Here is an 18,850-nt window from a genome sequence, read left to right on the forward strand (position 1 = left end):
GTCTGATGGGTACGGTGCTGTAGAAAGGATCTTCCCCTTGGGATAATAAAGTCGATGATGGCCCGCCCTCCAGTTTGACAACCACTGCTTTAAATCGTGGGTTCCATTTGAACTGGGAAGTCAGAATTAAACTTAAGCTCCTAGTCGGACATTTCTTCTGGAAATCATCAAAGTCGGATTCTGAGAGTCGGAAGAACCTCACCAACCCTGACCTTAAAATACAAGAGCCACTCCCAGCATCACCAGTAAGTCAGAGCTGTAGAATATGCAAACTGTTTATATGCAGTTATGTCTAACGAAGTCTGTCAGCCACACAGTACTGTCCATCCTATATCTGTGGAAATGTTGCTACAGTGTTTTGTACGCGCAAAATGCCACTGAATGCATTGTTATCAAGAACAACAAATGGTTTTCCTGGAGGCGTCCATCTTGGTTTTCCACCCTGTTTTACTGCATCAACTCCAACTCCTTAGGTAAATGGAACAGTACAGCCATCCAACCTGACCTCCGACATATGACTCGTGGAAAAAAATGTGGCCAGTAAAGGTAATACAGGCAGCAATAACATTTCCTTCAAGACATATTCAGCAAGAAGAGATTAGTAAAATTGTGGGTGTGTAAAGTGCAGGTGCAGTAATAAAAATGGTTTGTTTTGGAGTTATCTAGTAACGATCTAGTCATTAAAAATGCTTACATTACAGTCATTTATTTGGTCAGAGGAATTAAGTAATTGCTGATTTATAGTCTGCAGACATCATGAGCTCCCTGCAGATGTTAAATATTTATAAAACATTAGAGTTCCTGCCCACAGTCGTGTTGCACAGCTCACAGGGCCAAATCTCAGACTGGACCTAATTTATTGCGGCCTTGTGCTCTGGAGAGGCAGGAAGGAGTTGCATACGCAGGCTGACTGAAGGAAGAAAGACAATTAAAACTGATAGCACTCGTCCACATGAGTGTCAACAGCAGCCAGGATGGAAGCAATTTATTCATCCAATCATCCGAGTACATGAAGTGTGCCGGTGCTCCGCTGTGGCTGCAATGGGACGCTGGAAAATGTGATAGTTGTTTCCTCCCTATGAATCACTAGAGGCAGGATGCTTGCCGGACGCAAAGTGGATTGTTCAGTGTCCTGATAACAATTTAAATCCTGTTATGGATAATGCCGGGTAATGCCGTCCTGAAAATTGAACATGACACTCAAGCGATTTATTATCTTTGTGTTCTTAACCTTGGATATCGGATTGTTTGTCCAACCATATCCTTTGGAAGGTGCGCTCTTGATACGAGCATGCATTTTTCATTGCATGTAGATTGTAGCGGCATACAAACAGATAAAAGCAAGTGCGAAAGATGAAGAGAAGATGATGTATGTGTCTACAGGCGCAGAGAGGATGGCGAGGGTTACGCCTAATGATGCCAAAATGCTTTCAAATGTCACACAAAGCAGGAGATATGCTGTTATTGTTATGTTATTATATATATTTTATCACGCTTTGGTTTGGTTTAAACCCTTTGAGTCAAGTGATGATTTTCAACCTAGATTATTAGTTATTTAGTTCTGCGTTTCTCTTCAGTGAACTCAGTTCGAAGTTCTCATTTTATCCTATTAGGCCTATTTAGTTTAGCTTCCCTTTTCATTAGTTATTTAAACCATGGGCGTCACTGCCATTGGACAAGGGTCCCACTCACTTTTTAGAATTACTACTTTCATCTCTTCCACTTTTACTATGTTGAAAATGTGTCAGTCTATTCACTCGGTGCTCTTTTCAGAGCGCTGTGTCTTTACTGCTACCTTGCACTGAGGCAGACTGACACAGAGCACACGCACAAATACGCCACGTAATACACGCCAACTAGTCATTGAAATGTCGATGCCAGGCAGCTGGGTTAAGGTGGGTCTCACACTGTCACCACAAAAAGTCTTGAACAAAGAGCGTAAACTCGGTCGGAAGAAGGGAAATGTGACAGGAGAGTGGAAAGGAAGATGGCAAATGAGACTAAAACGGAGGGAGAGACAGAAAAGGATGAATTGAACAGGTAAAGAAGGAACAAGTGAAGTATATAAGATGGGATGAAGGGTATAAAAACAGTATTGTATTTTTAGCCAAAAATGTATAGGTTATCATGAGCCTTTGCCACAAAGCTATACATTAGTAACTGAATCAACTTACTTACTTTTAGCTTTTTAATATATTCAAATATGTAATCTGGGGCACTTCCTCTGGCGGAAATTGCAAAATGTAGGCCTACCAATATTTTTTCTTATGCTAATATAACCAGACAAAGCATCAAACCACCTGTTCATAGGCACCACAATACATGAAATGCCATCTTCTCTATGCAAGAGTGTTTGATTAGTTAAAATATCAGTTAAAATTGTCCCACCCACATTTCAAACGCTTCCTACGCCCATGATTTTAACCAGGACCATTTGTCAGAGTTTAGTCACATAACTTTTTTTGCATTACCAATTTGGCACAAACAAATGGAAAATAAAATACACACACTACTCAAAATGAGTTAGGCATATTGGGATATTGTGGTGTTTCACTTGATTGCTTGTTCTGTGACATATCTGAATTTATATTCTGTGTTTTGTGAACATTTTTGGTTTCCCAGAAATAACTCCACACATTTCATTTGACTTTCATTGCATGTCCATGCACAAGCGTATGTGCACCCATATCCCTAACTATTTTGAAGTAGTGTACATTAAACACACAATAAAAATACAAAACTCAAATCCCTCAGATCAATACATATGATCAATTAACTCAAATCTCACAGCAAACTTGTGTAATCAAACATTTTTTCAAAAGTCCTACCTGGCTTCTGGCGTATGAATCAGTGTCCTTACCCCGGAAGTGAAGGCTGGTAGGTCTTAATGACGCAGATGTCTATTCAACACTGTACAGGTTGGCGTCATCTTCATTCTCCAGTAAACACCGAACAACGTCCACAACTAAAAACAAGGCCTGTTTTACAACAGTCCAATATGCAAACAAATACTTTAGTTTCACACACCGCGTCGGTACGTGAGGAGAACAAGCACCGAGATACAGGTTAGTTGCTTTCTAAAATGGCGGCGGCGACGTTCACCTACGTTGCTAACGAGGCTAACGGCTAAACTTGACCGTGGCTGATATGTAGCTTCTGAAGGAAAACCATAAATTACACAACAAATGAACATATTCGCGCTGGTTTTTTAGCTTAGCTACTGGCTAATTTGACTGCTCGTTCAGTTTAAAACAACAAGGGAATAGCATGGTAAGTGACACCTGGGTAAGAAAGTTTTCACTCACCAGATCCTCCTTCAAGCTCAGACAAACACAGTATCCAGCAGTAGGTGAACACAAAAACCTCCATAAAGTGAACATTTCCATCTCTGCTGACTCCGTTTCGACTTGTCTGCAGCTACAGTATCCCTCATTAGCTGTTGTTTACTCTCTATTTTCCCTCTGTCACCAGTACGTGGCGCTGTAGTCACACTGGCTGGCTAGCTGTACATATTTAAAGGAGCAGTTCACAAATTAAAAGAGCATAAATCATCAGTGTTAGCTACTATAATGACTTAAAATGTTATTTCTCAATACTTGATTTTACTTTACACTTGCGATTATGCTTGATGTTACTTTTGTTGAGCCTGTCTTTGGTTTAAGGCTATATTAACATTGGTTACGTCAACATTTCTACAAGTCATGTATCAGTTGTAAGTTTGTTCAGCGGTGTTTGTAATAAAAACAGATTTTTCTGGATATTTTTCAGCGGTTCATGGCAACAAAACTGGATATTTTTGATGAGACGTCAGGATATTTTCCAGCTTTGTTTGTGGAGACAGAACCAGGTAAGCCCAAACATCTTTCCTTACCCTGACCAGATGACTTTTGTGCCTTAACCTAACCAGATCATAAGCACAGTGTTGTCACAACATAAAAGTTTCAACAAATCTGTGGTTTGCAGAATCATCCATTAACAACATGTGGGTCGCATTTATCATTGTATCATTGTCAGCGCAGTTTTAGCCACATGGGTCGGACAGTTTGCAGATGTGAAGCAATTGTTGGGCTAAAAAAAAAAATCAACAGCTATTAAATAAATCACTCTTTCTTGACTGAACAAAGCCTGTAATCATGTTCAACGCGTTGTCTCGTTAAAGTCATGCCATTCGTGTGAGTTAGTGAATAAGCCACAGTTCCCTATGACCCAGAGGCATGTGTGCTCAGGCCTCTCATACTGCAGCCTCTTTCTGTCCAGCTGCTTTTACAGGCCCAGCTGCTAATGCCAAAAAATAAAAAAAAATCCACAACAAACAGGCCTCCCTTCAGCCCCTCCTCATTGTTGTTGAGAGTTTCCTCCCCCTCTGGTCCTGAGTTGACACTAGGGCCAGCCTTTGGTCTGATTTAAGACCCTGGCCTACTGATGACCCTGTTTGCTGCTCTCTCCCCTCCCCTCTATCTCTATCTCTGGCTCTACTTTAGCTTGACTTAGGGAAATGCTTGCTCATTCTCTCCACCGCTCGTTAATCCAGTGAACAATGAAAGGAGCTGAGCACAGACACCGGTGTTTGTAAATCTTTAATGTGGAGCTTTTACTTTTCTGTCCTTTGTTTTACGAGCCCAGAGGTTTTTGTCATAAACAGATTTTGAAATATATTTTGTGTCTAATGCAGCCATACTCTGAGGGAACAGTTTATTGCTTCCAGTTTTCAGAGTTACGTTTGTAGATTATCTGTTTTCCTGTCACAGCCTGGGAATCACAGCGAACCCGACTTTCCTCCTCTTGACTTTTGGCATCAGGGTGCGTGTTCGATGATTCATGTGCTCCAAATGAACGTCATTACTTTTAAGACAAACGACCGGCCCTTGACCTTGCCACTCGGACTCTTGTTCTAGCTTTTGGACATAGATGTGTAGCCTCTAAATTCATAAATATATTATTTATGTGTGCTTAAGCCGCTGCTATTGTTGTCTCAGCACATACAAAGGCCAGAGTTGTGGCCTTGGGCCAGGCGACGGCACACTTTGTCACGGTTTTTCATTCTCATGCATAATTAAAAAACTTAAATTACATGCCATGTACAAAATTATAATGCTGCAGGAAACAGACTACACGAGAATTTATTTTCTTTTTCACCAGACTGACAGGAAATCAATTAATCCTGATGTATTATTTTATGCTGGACAGGCAGTAGGCTCCAGGAGAGAGAGGATGGAGATTGGCTACAGCTGTTCTCATTGGTGCAGCCATATATTATAGCTGGCGTGTGTGACAGCTTCAGAGGAAAATGGCTGAAGGGTATCAGGCAGGTGACTCGACTGTAAAAAGAATAACACTGTGGGATACAAACTGTTTCCAGAGACTGATGTAAGATTTGTGGCGTTGAAGAGGCACTTTACAGCTGCGCTGCATGTGCTGTAGGTTTTGCCATATTTTTTTCCAACAACGGCTTTCTGTCACTATTTATGATGAAGCTCTCTGTAGCTCATGTCATTTTCTGTGTGAGTGCCAGGAGTTGCTGTCATACGGCTCCTTGTGCTCAGACCTTATTTCGAACTTCTTTTTCACGAGTTTACAGCAAACCGTTGTTTATGTCTCTATCATTAAAGTTTTAGGAGATTCTTATATACTTGTCACTTTAATTTTAGCAGTGGTGGAATGTAACCAAGTACCAGTTTGATGTTAACTTGAGTATTTCCATTTCATGCAACTTTATGTTTATACACCGCTTCACCTCAGAGGCAAATATTACTTTCACTCCACTACATTCGTCTGACAGCTTTAGGTACTAGTTACTTAAAACAATTCTAGTTTTTCCTTCCTGTCCTGTGAAAACATGTATCACCAAATTTTGCGATTTTGAATGTTTGTGATGCATTTAAGTGTTCCTGTATTTTAGTTGAAACTAACTTCAGCTCTTTTTTTCCAATGAAGCAAAACACTATATATCTGTGCATGAATCAGTCTGCTATAAATCTAAAAACAAATAAATAAATCGTCTGCCGAGGTATCTGCATCCACTTCCAGGTTGTTCTTCTTGTTTGTGAGATTGAACGGCAGACAGCCGGATTTAAAAGGCAAATATCTGCCGTCAGATGGAGCAGCTCATAATAAATGTGCCAGGTTACTGGTTCGCTGGTTGCACAGGAGAATATGATTGGTTTATCACCCTCACTTCTTGTTAATGGGCCGCTTTTATGAATGAAGGGAGACGCAATCGCTCAGTTCTTGTTTATAGCCAGATGAAGTGTGCGTTTACTCAACTTCCTATATCATTGGTGTCAAAATATTGAGCCATAAATTTGATTATGCTGTAGAAGCGATTGGCCACAACGATGGAAAGACTAAAAATTTAACACGTTTTCTCATCTTTGGTTGTAATATCTATTTATGTAGCAGGAACTATTGAATCGCGTCCATCATTCATTGCTTCACAGTTGACCAAACAAATGACAGTATAATCTTTTTTATCAGATTTATATTAAATGAAGACATGTCATCCCTTCTGAGAGAGAGAGTGATTGAAAACGAAAGCATTTAGAATAACAGAATTTGATATTTATGAGCCCACCCACCCGGATTTGAATTCAAAATTACCTGTGCAGGATGACATGTGAGGTGACACGCACCAGATAACACAATGCAGAGTCCTGCAGAGGTCAGATAACACTTCCCCAGTGAAGCCATAATACTCACAGCCACAATATCAGCGACGACGAACACACACACACACACACACACACACACACACACACACACACACACACACACACACACACACACACAAAAGGGAATTGTGAGCGATTCAGGGAACTGATGGCAGCTGGGTTTTTTTCTTCTTCTCCAGGTTAATTCATTGGATGAAACGTTGTGGCACGTGATGTGTCATATATCAAAGGCAGGGCATCAGTAATCTTTGCTCAAGGGCATGGATAACAGGCAGAAAGACATGTGAATGAGATGGAGAGGGGGGTTGGTGAGCGACTCATCCCTTTCTGCCATCACCACAGAGGAGATAGAGGAAGATTTATGGGACATCACAGACCACATACTCGCGGGCTGACCATCTTATATGTGAGCCGTCCCTCCCACAATCTCCCTCCATCTTGTTTTTTTAAAAACACAAAATCCTAGCAAACAGTTGACTCACACATCAGGTATTTAGAGTCATAATTGGGTTTTTTGGGGCCTTGTTATTCAGCCATGTTGATAATATCACACCTACGTCACCCTTATTGCTTTGTACTCCTTTTTCCAACCTCTAATCCAACTTTTTGAGAGCCGTGCTGCTGCTACCGCCCACCGATGACCGATCGGTGTTCACCAGGTTCCAGTTCAATGATTGACGCTGATAAAACCGCATGACTAACTCTGTGTTTGGGCTGCCTGACACATATATCCGTCTCAGGCTGCGTGGTTGAAATAATCTTAGAGCAACCATCACATTTCTCCCGGGATCTACCAAACAAAGAGCTAGAACACAAGCATATCTAATGTTCAGGATATCTGTATTTGTTTTTACACATTAGCAACCCATTGAGGTTCGATAAACACAGATGGTTTGGAGTGCGTCCAGTTTTCCGTAAGTGCGGCACAAAGCACAATAGTCTTACGCATTATTTAATTACAGTCATCTGTAATGCTGTCACTCTGACTCCACCTTTGTTGCGTGACATGGCGCTGAAAAGGTCTTGCATGCTAAAGCTGTTTGACAGAAATTAGGAGAAGTAATACGTATATGTCTTAATTGAGTGTGATCCCTGAAGTAGCGCTGTTATGGCCCGTCTGATGGGATGTAATCTGATCTGCAGTGATTATAACTGTGAGGACAGATAATCACGGAGGTACACGGTGTCGTTTGATGAATTCCCGGCTTTTCCTGGAAGAGAAGTCGTCACATCTGCCCAACAGGTCATGGATGATTTCTGAGGATCACAGCTGGTGCCCTCCCTCGGGACACATTCATGTGCTATAATCAGTCATTACAAGAAGTCTTTATAAATTAAATGTTCAAAGTCCCATTGGGTGTATCAATAGCACTGTTCAGGGAAAAAAATATCCTGGAGTGCTTTGAAATTAGGAATTAACATGTGCTGTTTTTGGTGTGACTACAAGAATGAACCGTTGTTGTTTTGAGCTGTAATAAGTCTTTATTGCTGCAGACAGAACACCCAACCAGCACTCTCAAGAAATACTATTGCAGACATTCTGCAGAGTATCCAAAAAAGTCAGGGTAAGGGTGAGGGTTGGCGGTACAGAACAGGCCCGAGCCCTATAGCACAGCTTTTTTGTATTTTTTGCTCTCTCTAATATTGATGTCAAAATAGCCAAATGCTTAAAGGTGCACTATGTAGTATTGGGGAAGAAATCGAATCAGAAGAGAAAGATTTTCATTGACTGATGTTTTTCTTATGTCTAAACAAACTAAATAGCAAAATTGACCTTAAAGGACAACACAATTTCATACTGTTTTACTTTGTTTATATTTGGCGGACCCTGCCACCTTTTTTCCCTCTGAGAACAGCTTGTTTATACAGTTATGGAAAAAAATAAATATTTCTAAGTTTGTATTATCACCTCATTAACATTGTAAATATTAAAATTCTGAGTTTGAATTTCTTCTCCAAAACTGCAGTGCCCCTTTAATATCCTATGATATCCTATGATATTTTTGCTCTTGTGTTTGTCTGCTCACACTCTTCATCAGATTCAGTCAATCATGCTGCACTTTGGATGTTCTCTGTAGCAAAGAGACGCCATCTTTCACATAGCTCTGCTAATTGACCTGAGTGACCGTTGAGAACCGGGTGAATTATAACCTCTTCAGCGAGTGCTCACTTGTTACATAGCAGTGTGAGGAATCTTAGGTAACTCTTTCTAAGAAGACCACATCTAAAGTGCTCTCTGGGGACATTCATAATGTGTATATCATAATGATTCATGACTACACTCATGAACACATATAAAGCTTTCGGATGCACTGTATCAACAGTCATAAAACATAATAGATGTGACTTTCTTATGGATGCTCTTGACTAGTTGTAAACTCAAAGTTGACTGATGGGGCTTGTAATACATTTTGACTTCCTACACACCTCAACAATCAACCATAGTAAGGATTCATTGTCTGCTATAATATTCCTTGCAGTGTCATAAGTTATAATTTTATTTGTTAGGTTAAGTGATGTACATATTGATGCATCTACAACTAGAATTGTACTCAGTAGAGCAATTACCTCCGCCAAGGCCCATCAAACCCAATGGCCTTTATGTTACTGTACAGTGGCTGAAAAAAAAGACTACCCTCCATAAAAACATATTAAGTCTACTAGATCCTGATTTTGAATAGGATCCGCATCAAGTTGTACTCATTCATAGGTCTTTATTTCATTACCCTAACCCCAACCTAACCCTAAATTTCTGGATCTTTCCCTTTGTGCGAATCCATACCAAAAGTTAATGGGATCCACCATCTAACTTTTGTGGAAATACGTTCGGTAGCAACCACCCAATTAGCCAACCAACCAACCAACCAGCTAGCCAGCCAAAACACGTTTGGATGTTATGTGAAAACATAACCTCCTTGGCAGACATAGTAATGTACACTTCATCATAATGTTTCATTGTTGTGGTAAGTAAGTATAATGCATTTTCATATGTGTAAAAATATTGTGCTGCTACACGATGATACTGCATGGACTATTATAGCATACTATGAGTCCTTGCTACAGTTGATTGTTGAGGTCCTTATAGGTAGTCATAATGTATTACAAGACTCGTCAGTCAACCTCTTGTTTATAACTAGTCAGAGCATCTATAAGACACTTAAGATAACTTATAATTCATTATAAGTCACATGTAGTGTTTTATAACTGATATAGTGCATCAGAAAGCATTATGTGTGTTAATGAGTGTAGTCATAAAATATTACGAATTATGCCCCTATAACACTCTGTAGATGTGTGCTTCATAGAAAGGGCCATCGAAACTTCAGAAATATGAGTTTGAGTTTAATCTTTGCGTCTGTTGTGAGTGAGCATGTTCAGTCTTGGGTTGCTTCTGTGTGATATAGATTGCACTCAAGGAGCAGAAACAGGACAGACCTCAGCCTCAGTGTGTATCAGGTTTCTTGCCAGGAACTATTGAACTTTTCTTTGACAGGTCATTCAGACTGTGACAGAAGCGAAAGGACAGTGGGATCAACTTAAAAGCCAGGAAACAAAGCGAGTCTGTCGACTCCACTCTGCATCTGATCCACCACAGATGCACTGGTCGGTGTTCACGTACCTGTCAGGAGCTGTGAGCGCTAGGAGGAAGCGGCTGTGTTCATCGGATGATATCCTTCCTCTCGGCAGCGGTGAGGAGAACGCCCTGTTCACACAAAGGGTAGCCTCACTCCTTCGCACTGTTTATTTTTAGTCATAACATCCACTACAATTGAAAGTATGGGTCAAGGTGAGGCTAGGACACTTGTGAGGGGAGGGTGCCTGAGGAACAACAAACAGATGTTCTTTGATGATAATTGCAGAGAAGGGAAAAGGAGTGTGGAGGGCAGGCTTGTAAAGCACTCACTTGTTGAGGCTGTCCCCCCTGCCTCCTGCCCCCTCTGAAGCCCTGTGGTGGTATGTTGTTTAGCCCCAGGAGTCAGAGTGGGCCTGCTGGTGCCATTACCCTTACTTGCCAGAGGTGACATCTGCTCACAGTAGCAGCCACAAATTTGAATGCCAATATCCTCGCCTTGAACCGACCTGTAAAAAAAAAGTTTGTGTCAGTGAGTGACAATCTTTCTCAACATGAAAGGTTAGGGAGCCACAGCCCTTAATCAAGTGTGGCTGTCAGCAGGCGCCCTTTAAAATGGAGCTGTAAAGACAGGCTGCCAGTGTTACAGCCGATGAGCGCTAGCACTGAATGATTGATTTGTGTAAATCATTTTCTTTTTTGCTCTCTCGCTCTCTTTTACGAGCATCAGCAGCGGTAGAGGATAGTGAGGATACCATCATGGGATTAAGTATAGCTTCTCCTGGCTGTCCTGGTGATTAATGAGCTGCCACAGCATTCCCAACTGTCACTATGAGGAGCATGGGTTCAAACCATGTCTAGACTGATGATACAAAAGATAAAAATCACTTGTGTCATCGTGTCATTAATGTCCTGTAGTTCTGATGTTGATTTAGCAAGTTGCCAATCACCCTCAGGGGATTGTGACACTCTGGTTATTAGGATCTCTCAATTGCTTCATTTCTGCAAACTATTCAGGGCAGATTTAATTTTAGAGTTATTGATCTACAGTAGTTTTAGTGTTTGAGTCAGCAATTTTTAGAATGGCTTTTATTTAAGAATAGCAGCTCGGTTTAACATTAGCTTTAGCATTGGGTTTTTTCTTTCTCTGAGGCAGCATGGCAGCACAGTGGTTTGGGCTGTTGCCCCACAGCAAGAAGACCTGGCTGGGGCAGGGCCTTTCTGTGCAGAGTTTGCATGTTCTCCACGTGTCTGCGTGGGTTCTCTCTGGGTACTCTGGCTTCCTCCCACAATCCAAAGACATGCAAAAAAGTTAGGTTAATCGGCTACTCTAAATTGTCCGTAGGTGTGAATGTGAGTGTGAATGGTTGTTTGTCCCTATATGTCAGCCCTGTGTTGAACTGGCGACTTATCCAGAGTGTACCCCGCTGTCGCCCAATGTCAGCTGGGATCGGTTCCAGCCCACCCATGACCCTGAAAACGATAAGCGGTTTCAGATAATGGATGGATGGATGGATTGTTTTTTGAATTGCTTGCCCTCTTCAAGTGCTCCAGATGTTTGTTCCAGTTCTCTTCTTGGTGGCTTCCATGTTGTTTCCACATTCCAACTTCAAAGCTCATTAACACCATGAGCATGTGAATGCAGGGTTAATCCTAAATCCAGCCTAGTCTGCTGTTTGTAGCTAAGAGAAATAATAGGCTATTTCCTGAAGAAGGCAGTCCCTACTACTCTGTATCTTAAACAAGCTGGACTTTAGGAAGTCACGCTATTTTGCAGACCACAGTTTACTCTAATTGAAATCTGAAGTGAACTTTGTCGGATCAATGTGCCTCATCTAATACTCACAGTCACCATCTCCTTTTCTTAAACCTTCCAGCGAAGTGATTTGCTGTGTATGGACGCTATCTCACTCCTGCTTTTTAATTAGTACTTTTTTTTTTATTTTTATCTCAGATATTGACAGAAACGTCTGTCTCCCCTCACAGCCAGCTGTCGGTCTTGTTCTCCAGATCCTCCAGAGATTCTTTATGTCTTGTTTTAGAGATCGTCCCTTGTAATGTCTTCTGACCTTTTGCATCGAACTAGAAAGCCGGACGCAGAGCTGCGAGCAGAGCGAGAAGGAGGGGAAATTGAGCCGCTCTACATCTATCTCTCCCGGAGGAGTGTCGTGTTTCTCTTTCCACCGTTTATTTGAAAGCTATCATTTCCTGGGATTCATCGCTGAAAAATGGCATCGATTCTCCGGATGATAGATGCTAAGTGTCCTTCTATCGACATGCCTATTGACAGGCCTGTGTAAATTCTGCATCTTATAACCCCCACAGATAAATGATACACCTTGCGAGCAGCGAGGATGTAGCTCAGTCGATGGCGGTGTCTGAGCATCTCCTACATTAGCGGGTGTCACTTCTGACCAGTGTGATTCATTTTGTCAGAAAACACCTTATCAGTCACTGTGCTGAATAATTAAACACAATAAGACTGATGGGAGATAAGGTCCCTCTGCAAAACATGTGGGCTAAGAAACAACAAGAGGATTTTATTCAGCTCTGTGCTGCAGCTACTGTAGGAAGGTCAAATCTTAATCTAAAGATGTTTTTGAATCTAATATGCCTGTCTGGAAAGTTTGCTGTAGCATTAAAATGACTTATGTAAAGCCTTAAACCTACTGCATGTGCTGTGAAGCAACTCGTTTCTTTACTGCATTGTTTACAGGGGCTATTTTTCTTTGACTCTGTAAGGTTTATTGCATCTTAATCTTACCCTTTTGTAGCGCTGCCTGCAAGGACGTTAAATAATGTCCCACTGCCAACCGTTTTCTCCATCTCAATTTGTTTTATAGTAATACACAATTTAACCTTCAGAATAGCATTTGCAGGTTCATAACACTTGGAACAGGTGTAATTTTTCTAACAAACAGAGCTGCAATGTGACCCTATTTATCTCTGTTTCTTATAATGCATTGTATTAATCTGTGGGCCATTCATGACCCATTATTTCAGCAGGACAATAATTCACTCTTATTGTTCAGCCTCGCTACTGAAGAAGATCTATCTAGTCCAGTTGTGCTTTATTGTTCCACCGTGCGGCTGTTGTGTGGGATCTGTGGGGGTTTACCTTTGTAGCTTTTTGCTCAATAATCCATGAACCATCATATGTTATGGAGAGTGAAATGGGCTCTTGTGGTTCAGCCTCTTGAAAATGTGAATTTCATGGCTTGATTGATCGCGGTGATATGTGTTGGAGATTTTTCTGGTGGCTTCTCGGAAAACACTGAGAAATCATCTCTGTAAAAAATAATTTATTTCACCATAGATGGTCTGAGAAAATGATGCAGTGCTCCAGACTAACTTTTCACACTGGCTGCACATCATTCTGGTGCACCCAATAATACATTTTAATTTAATTTCTTAACAAGTTTCTTTCATGATTCATGAATAAAGGTGCAAATGTATGTTTTTCTTCTTTTTAATCACAGCACATGCAACAAGATCATAAAACTTAATATCATGAATAAATCCTTCCATCACATACTGTAGTCCTTGCTGTGGAAGCTATATTGGCTGACTTCCAGAAACTATATATCAATCACCGCTGCAGACGACTAACTGGGACTTGTGTCACCATGTTTCTTATTGTCACGCTTGTCCAACCTAGCAACAGTAACTTAGGGGAGCGAGATTTAGGATTGATCAATTGTTTTAAAAGTAATCTGCTAAATTTTAGCTGCACCAGTGCCACGAATCATACTTTTTTGGGTGCATGTGCAACCAAAATAGTTGCACCCTGGTCCTTTACACAGAAGGGTAGTAATTTAACACCAATATTAGTGAGTATATTGGTGCGTATTTTACAAGTGCGGGTAAACTTGCCAAAAATAGGCACCTGACTCTTTTCCCATTGCCAATAGTAGTTTGCTTTTTATGGTGTGTCACGTTCGACATCACAAACAGGACACAATTTGGAACCGCATGCATAGTTTTTTCCAGAGCTGATGATGACGTAATGCACTGCTTGAAAGGAGAGGCATGGAAAAGTATTTATGCACCAATAACCTTAACTTCGACACGGCAGTATCACAGCCCTGGAAAAAGGATGAAAAGTGTGTCCACCTGGGCGCCATGTGAAAGGTGTAATAACTGCAAATCTACCAACAGATTGTGCAAGAAGTTAAACCATCTGTGATTCTTTAAATAAAAGATAAAACTAAATCCAGTCGTAATTATATCATTCCAGTAAGATAATTTTCAAGAAACTGTGAAGACCTTTACATTAACACTGCAGCTTAAAGCAGAGCTGTGTGGTAACTGCAAGTCGAACCTCCCCGCCAACGTTTCTTCCCCTTGTTCCGAAGATAAATTAGCAGCTTCTAAATAATGCAGTGAACCCTAATTCTCTTTGATTAGTAGTGAGTTAGATGATGGCGACCCATTGAAATTGGTCATCAGCATAAATAACGAGCGAATGAACTGATAAAATGCAAAGTCCTCGGCCATCATAAATCAAATGGAATCCACTGGCCGTGGAAGCGGGTGGAATTAGAAGTCCATGCTCCTATTAATTATGTTGCCTTGTGAAGGCGACAGCGTGATAAATCAGCGCTGAAAGGCCCTTCACCGGCTGAGCCTGAGGAGTTAGACTGCCTGCAAATTGCTTTGTGTATGCTCCTAATTGTTTCTTAAATAACCCTCCTTTTTGAGGCAGGTTGGAAAGGTAGTCTACCAAGAAGGGTCAAGGAAGTCAGAGCCAGTGCCTCTCTCAGACAACGTTAAAGAAAATCATCTTTCTCTACCCACCCCTCTGAATTTGTGTAGTATGAAGCAAGTATATAACAATAATAATAAAAAACATGAATATTTCTCTCTAATCTCTCCCTCATTGATTAACATGAATCAATGCATTGATCCATTTAATAAAAAGATTTGTTGTTTGCTTTGAATCATTAAAATTATTAAAGGAGCAATATGTAAGAATTGCCCACCTTTCAGATTCATCCTCCAAACAAAGACGGGGCAGCATATTACCAGAGTTACCGCTAACTACTTATTAAACCATGAAGCTATTAGTCGACTCTGCCCAGACGTCGAGGTAGTATTGGTGTCTTTACTATCGGGTAAGGGTTAGGGTTAAAACAATTGCTATGGCCATTAGAAGCTGCCGCCCAACATGAAACGTCAGTGGTCTGAACAAGCTGCGTTCATAGTCGACCTGGTCGTTTTTTCGATGACGATGGTTTAACCACAAGGTAGCGACGTGTAAAAGCAAACCCTGCTTTATCGTCTATTTTACTCTAAATGGGACCATAATTTACAAAATGGACATCATTTAGTAGTGAAGAAGACTTGAAAGTAGTGATTAAGTCCATACACTCATTAGGAAAATGTTTATTGAGTTAATACATCAAGTTAGAAGTAAGCTCATTTTCTCATAGACTTCTACACAATCTGAAATCCTTTTGAAACCAGTGGGGTCACCTCCCGCTGGCTGTTAAGAATGCAGGATTAAGGCACTTCCACATTGGCTAAACTTTTCAGACCCTGAAGCTCAGTCCATTTTTTACAGTCAAGGCTCTTTGCCTATTCTTTTGTTTTTAACAAACACAGGCCAACACAGTTTTATAACTGCTTTTATTTGACTCCCATTCTTTATTAGTGCCCCTCTTGTATAATATTTCCCTGCAACAGCATTTTTGTTGGCCAAATAACATTAAATGGATGAAATTAAATTACTTCAACTTTTGAGGCATGTAATAACGATCAGACCTCTGAGGAGCATGTAATTAATGTGAATACTGAGGCAGTCATGAGCTATTGCTCATTAAAATACAGCCAAATATAAAACTGTGAATTTAGCCCAGGAACTTAATTTGTATTTGTTGAGCAGTGGGCATCGTCTTGCATGAAATGTAGAGTTTCCAGAGTATTTAGCAGGAACATTCAGTTAAGTTTAATTGTGTTTGCTGCCTGAAATGCCAGCGGTCATGCAATGTCAGTGTATGGCTTTGTGTCCATGTCTGCTGTCAGTGTGTGTGATGAAGGGCCTCAGTGCTTTGAGAGCTTTGATCCGCTGACAGCTCTGCAGAGGAAGATGTGTGTGTGTGTGTGTGTGTGTGTGTGTGTGTGTAGTGTGGCAGCTACTGAATGTTGTCGTTATAGACTATTTTCTCCGATTAACCAGTCATCCTGTAAAATGTCAGGAAATGATGATGAATGCCCGTCACAAGTTCCCAAAGACCAAGGTGACATGTCATCACACTTTTTTCTGATTATCAATGCAAGAGTGATGAATACAGTGAAATTTTAGAAAATTGCAAGTCAGCTGTAAAACTTCCAATTAATCATCAACATTTCTTTTTACAAAATACATTGTTGTGTTTGAATCTGTGAATGTAGCACAAAGGACTCAAACCTAGTTTCGCATTTTAAACCCCTTGTCTTCTAAAAAAATATTATAAATGTACCTTGTAATCTTTTGATCATCAGAAAATAGTGTTGAGAGTAAAATTGAATATAGGAATCTCTTAGGATCTCAGGAGTAGGCTACCCTGTTTGTGGGAGTTGATGTTGTTAGCTACTTAGACAAACGAGCTAACTAACTGGAAAGAAGTTGAACCGTCTTTTTTCCCCTGATTTAAGTCTACAAGATAATTTTCCTCTGGCAATGGCAACATAACCATAAACCACATTTTTAAGCTTAATGTAATGTATTAGATTAGTTCTGCTAACTTTAAGCAATATATATATATAGCAATATATCCTGAGGGGGCAGAAGACTTATAAAAAGTGTTTGATTCAGATATTTTTGTAAAAAATGAAGTGATTGGTAAGACTGGCAAGAATTTGTTACTTTTTAAGAAATGTGAGATCCCACTAATGTTGCAGGACATTGGTTAAATTTGTGGTACTTTCTTTGATTGCAAGATAACAAATTACTGGGTGTATTCACATAAAGTTTGACTATTCTGGCTGAACAACAAATAAAACAACAAAAGTGGAATTCTTACAATCAGCAATAATTAAACAGGGCTGCAACTAATTGTTATTCTCATTAATGAATCCGTAATCAGTATAGTTTCCCACAACTCAAGGTGATTTAGTCAAAGTGATCAGTCCAAAACCCCAATTTATTAAATTTTCTATCAAATATGGCAGAAAAGCAGCAAATTCTCACAATTTCTTTGTCGTTTTCACTTGATAAATAAGCGGAAAGGACAGATTGATTCCTAATATCGTTGATTAATTTTCTGTCACGTGCGTGTTCGTAGGTGCCCTTCTGTTGACATTCAGCCCCTGGTAGATGTTTGAGTTTAAATAATGCTCCTGTGCGGTCGGAGGAATAATGGTGTGGACTTTCATGACATTGCGTCAGTGCCAAGGTGACTGACTGGAGGACTGATTGCTCCCTCTCCCTCTCTCTCTCGCGCTCTCTGTCCGTTCCCCCTTCTCACCCTGTCAATAAGCATCCTCTTGTCTGATGGAGTCACATCAGGGCACTGCAGCTGACACCATGGTGTCTTTATTTCCTGCAGCAATCCTTTTACAACACACATCAGTGGTGATTAATACACTGACAGCAGCCAGGAGGTTAACCCCCTGCTGCCGAGCCAGCTACTGTTACTGACAAACACACACTACTCACCTTACATACATAACCACACCGTACTGCACCTTCCTCTTTAATATATCCTGTGTATAATCAAAGAAGAGAGATAACAGTGCAGGACTTCAGTCGCCCAACACTGTACACTTTAGATTTGATTGATGGCAGTAGATAATACTTGGTATTCCAAAACTGTCTTTTACATTAAACCAAATGGTTGCTCCCACTTGCAGCTGTCTGCACGGTTATTAAATCGCAGGTCTTCAGATTTAAATTTATGGCATCCATTACTCAAGAATTTACATGTCCAGGTGTTGCATCTGTTTGGCTTCAGGTAGGGGTCACTTTGATTTATTAATATCCACTGTTTCGTCTGCTCGACAATCACTGACATATTGTCACTTAGGGCAGCGTGTCTCTCTGTCTTTAACAGCTGTGACAACCTGCGTGTTATTAGCTCCCCGGCTGATTATGCAGACGTGCAGACCGAACATGTCAGCTTCTGTAGGGCGAGATTACACACAGTACTTAATGCCTATAATAGCCAATAAACAGCAATCATAGACTCCGGGCTCGAGTGTGGATTTTCTCATTACATCTTATCAACACCTGCTTAATTGTTGAACATCACAGAACTCTCATGATAGAGGAGATAAGTTGCCCGTCTTCAGGAGTGATCGGACCATCTGGGTCATTCAGAGCCATATGTTCACACTTTGTTATTGTTGCACAGTTTGTTTTTGGTAAGATGGAGCCCATACGGTGTGCAGCTTCACAGCTTTTGATATGCAAGTTGTTGGTGGGTGAAGGAGCATCAGCATTAGTGCTGGAACGATTAGTGGATCAGCAGAAAATTTGCCAACCACATTTTTGAGCATTAGTTCATTGTTTGAGTCATGGCAAACACTGGCTGGTTCTTGCTCTCTTTTTGTTTTACATGAAAATGCTTGTGATAGCGTTGGATGTAAATATTAATGATGTCCTCCTGAGCTGACCTGTAATGTAAGCTAA

At 40.7% G+C, this 18,850-nt stretch overlaps 1 long non-coding RNA gene across 1 annotated transcript in view; it reads left to right on the plus strand.

The window, feature by feature from the left end:
- The first annotated feature begins 2,866 nt into the window (after nucleotides 1-2,866).
- Nucleotides 2,867-18,850, plus strand: part of LOC141015310 (uncharacterized) — an 87,082-nt gene continuing 71,098 nt past the window's right edge. Inside the window, exons 1-2 of the long non-coding RNA XR_012180553.1 lie at nucleotides 2,867-3,065; nucleotides 3,769-3,847. This is a non-coding gene — a long non-coding RNA (uncharacterized lncRNA). The remainder of the gene's footprint in view (nucleotides 3,066-3,768; nucleotides 3,848-18,850) is intronic.

This window comes from Pagrus major, chromosome 20 (assembly GCF_040436345.1).
Source record: "Pagrus major chromosome 20, Pma_NU_1.0".
Lineage (NCBI taxonomy): Eukaryota > Metazoa > Chordata > Actinopteri > Spariformes > Sparidae > Pagrus > Pagrus major.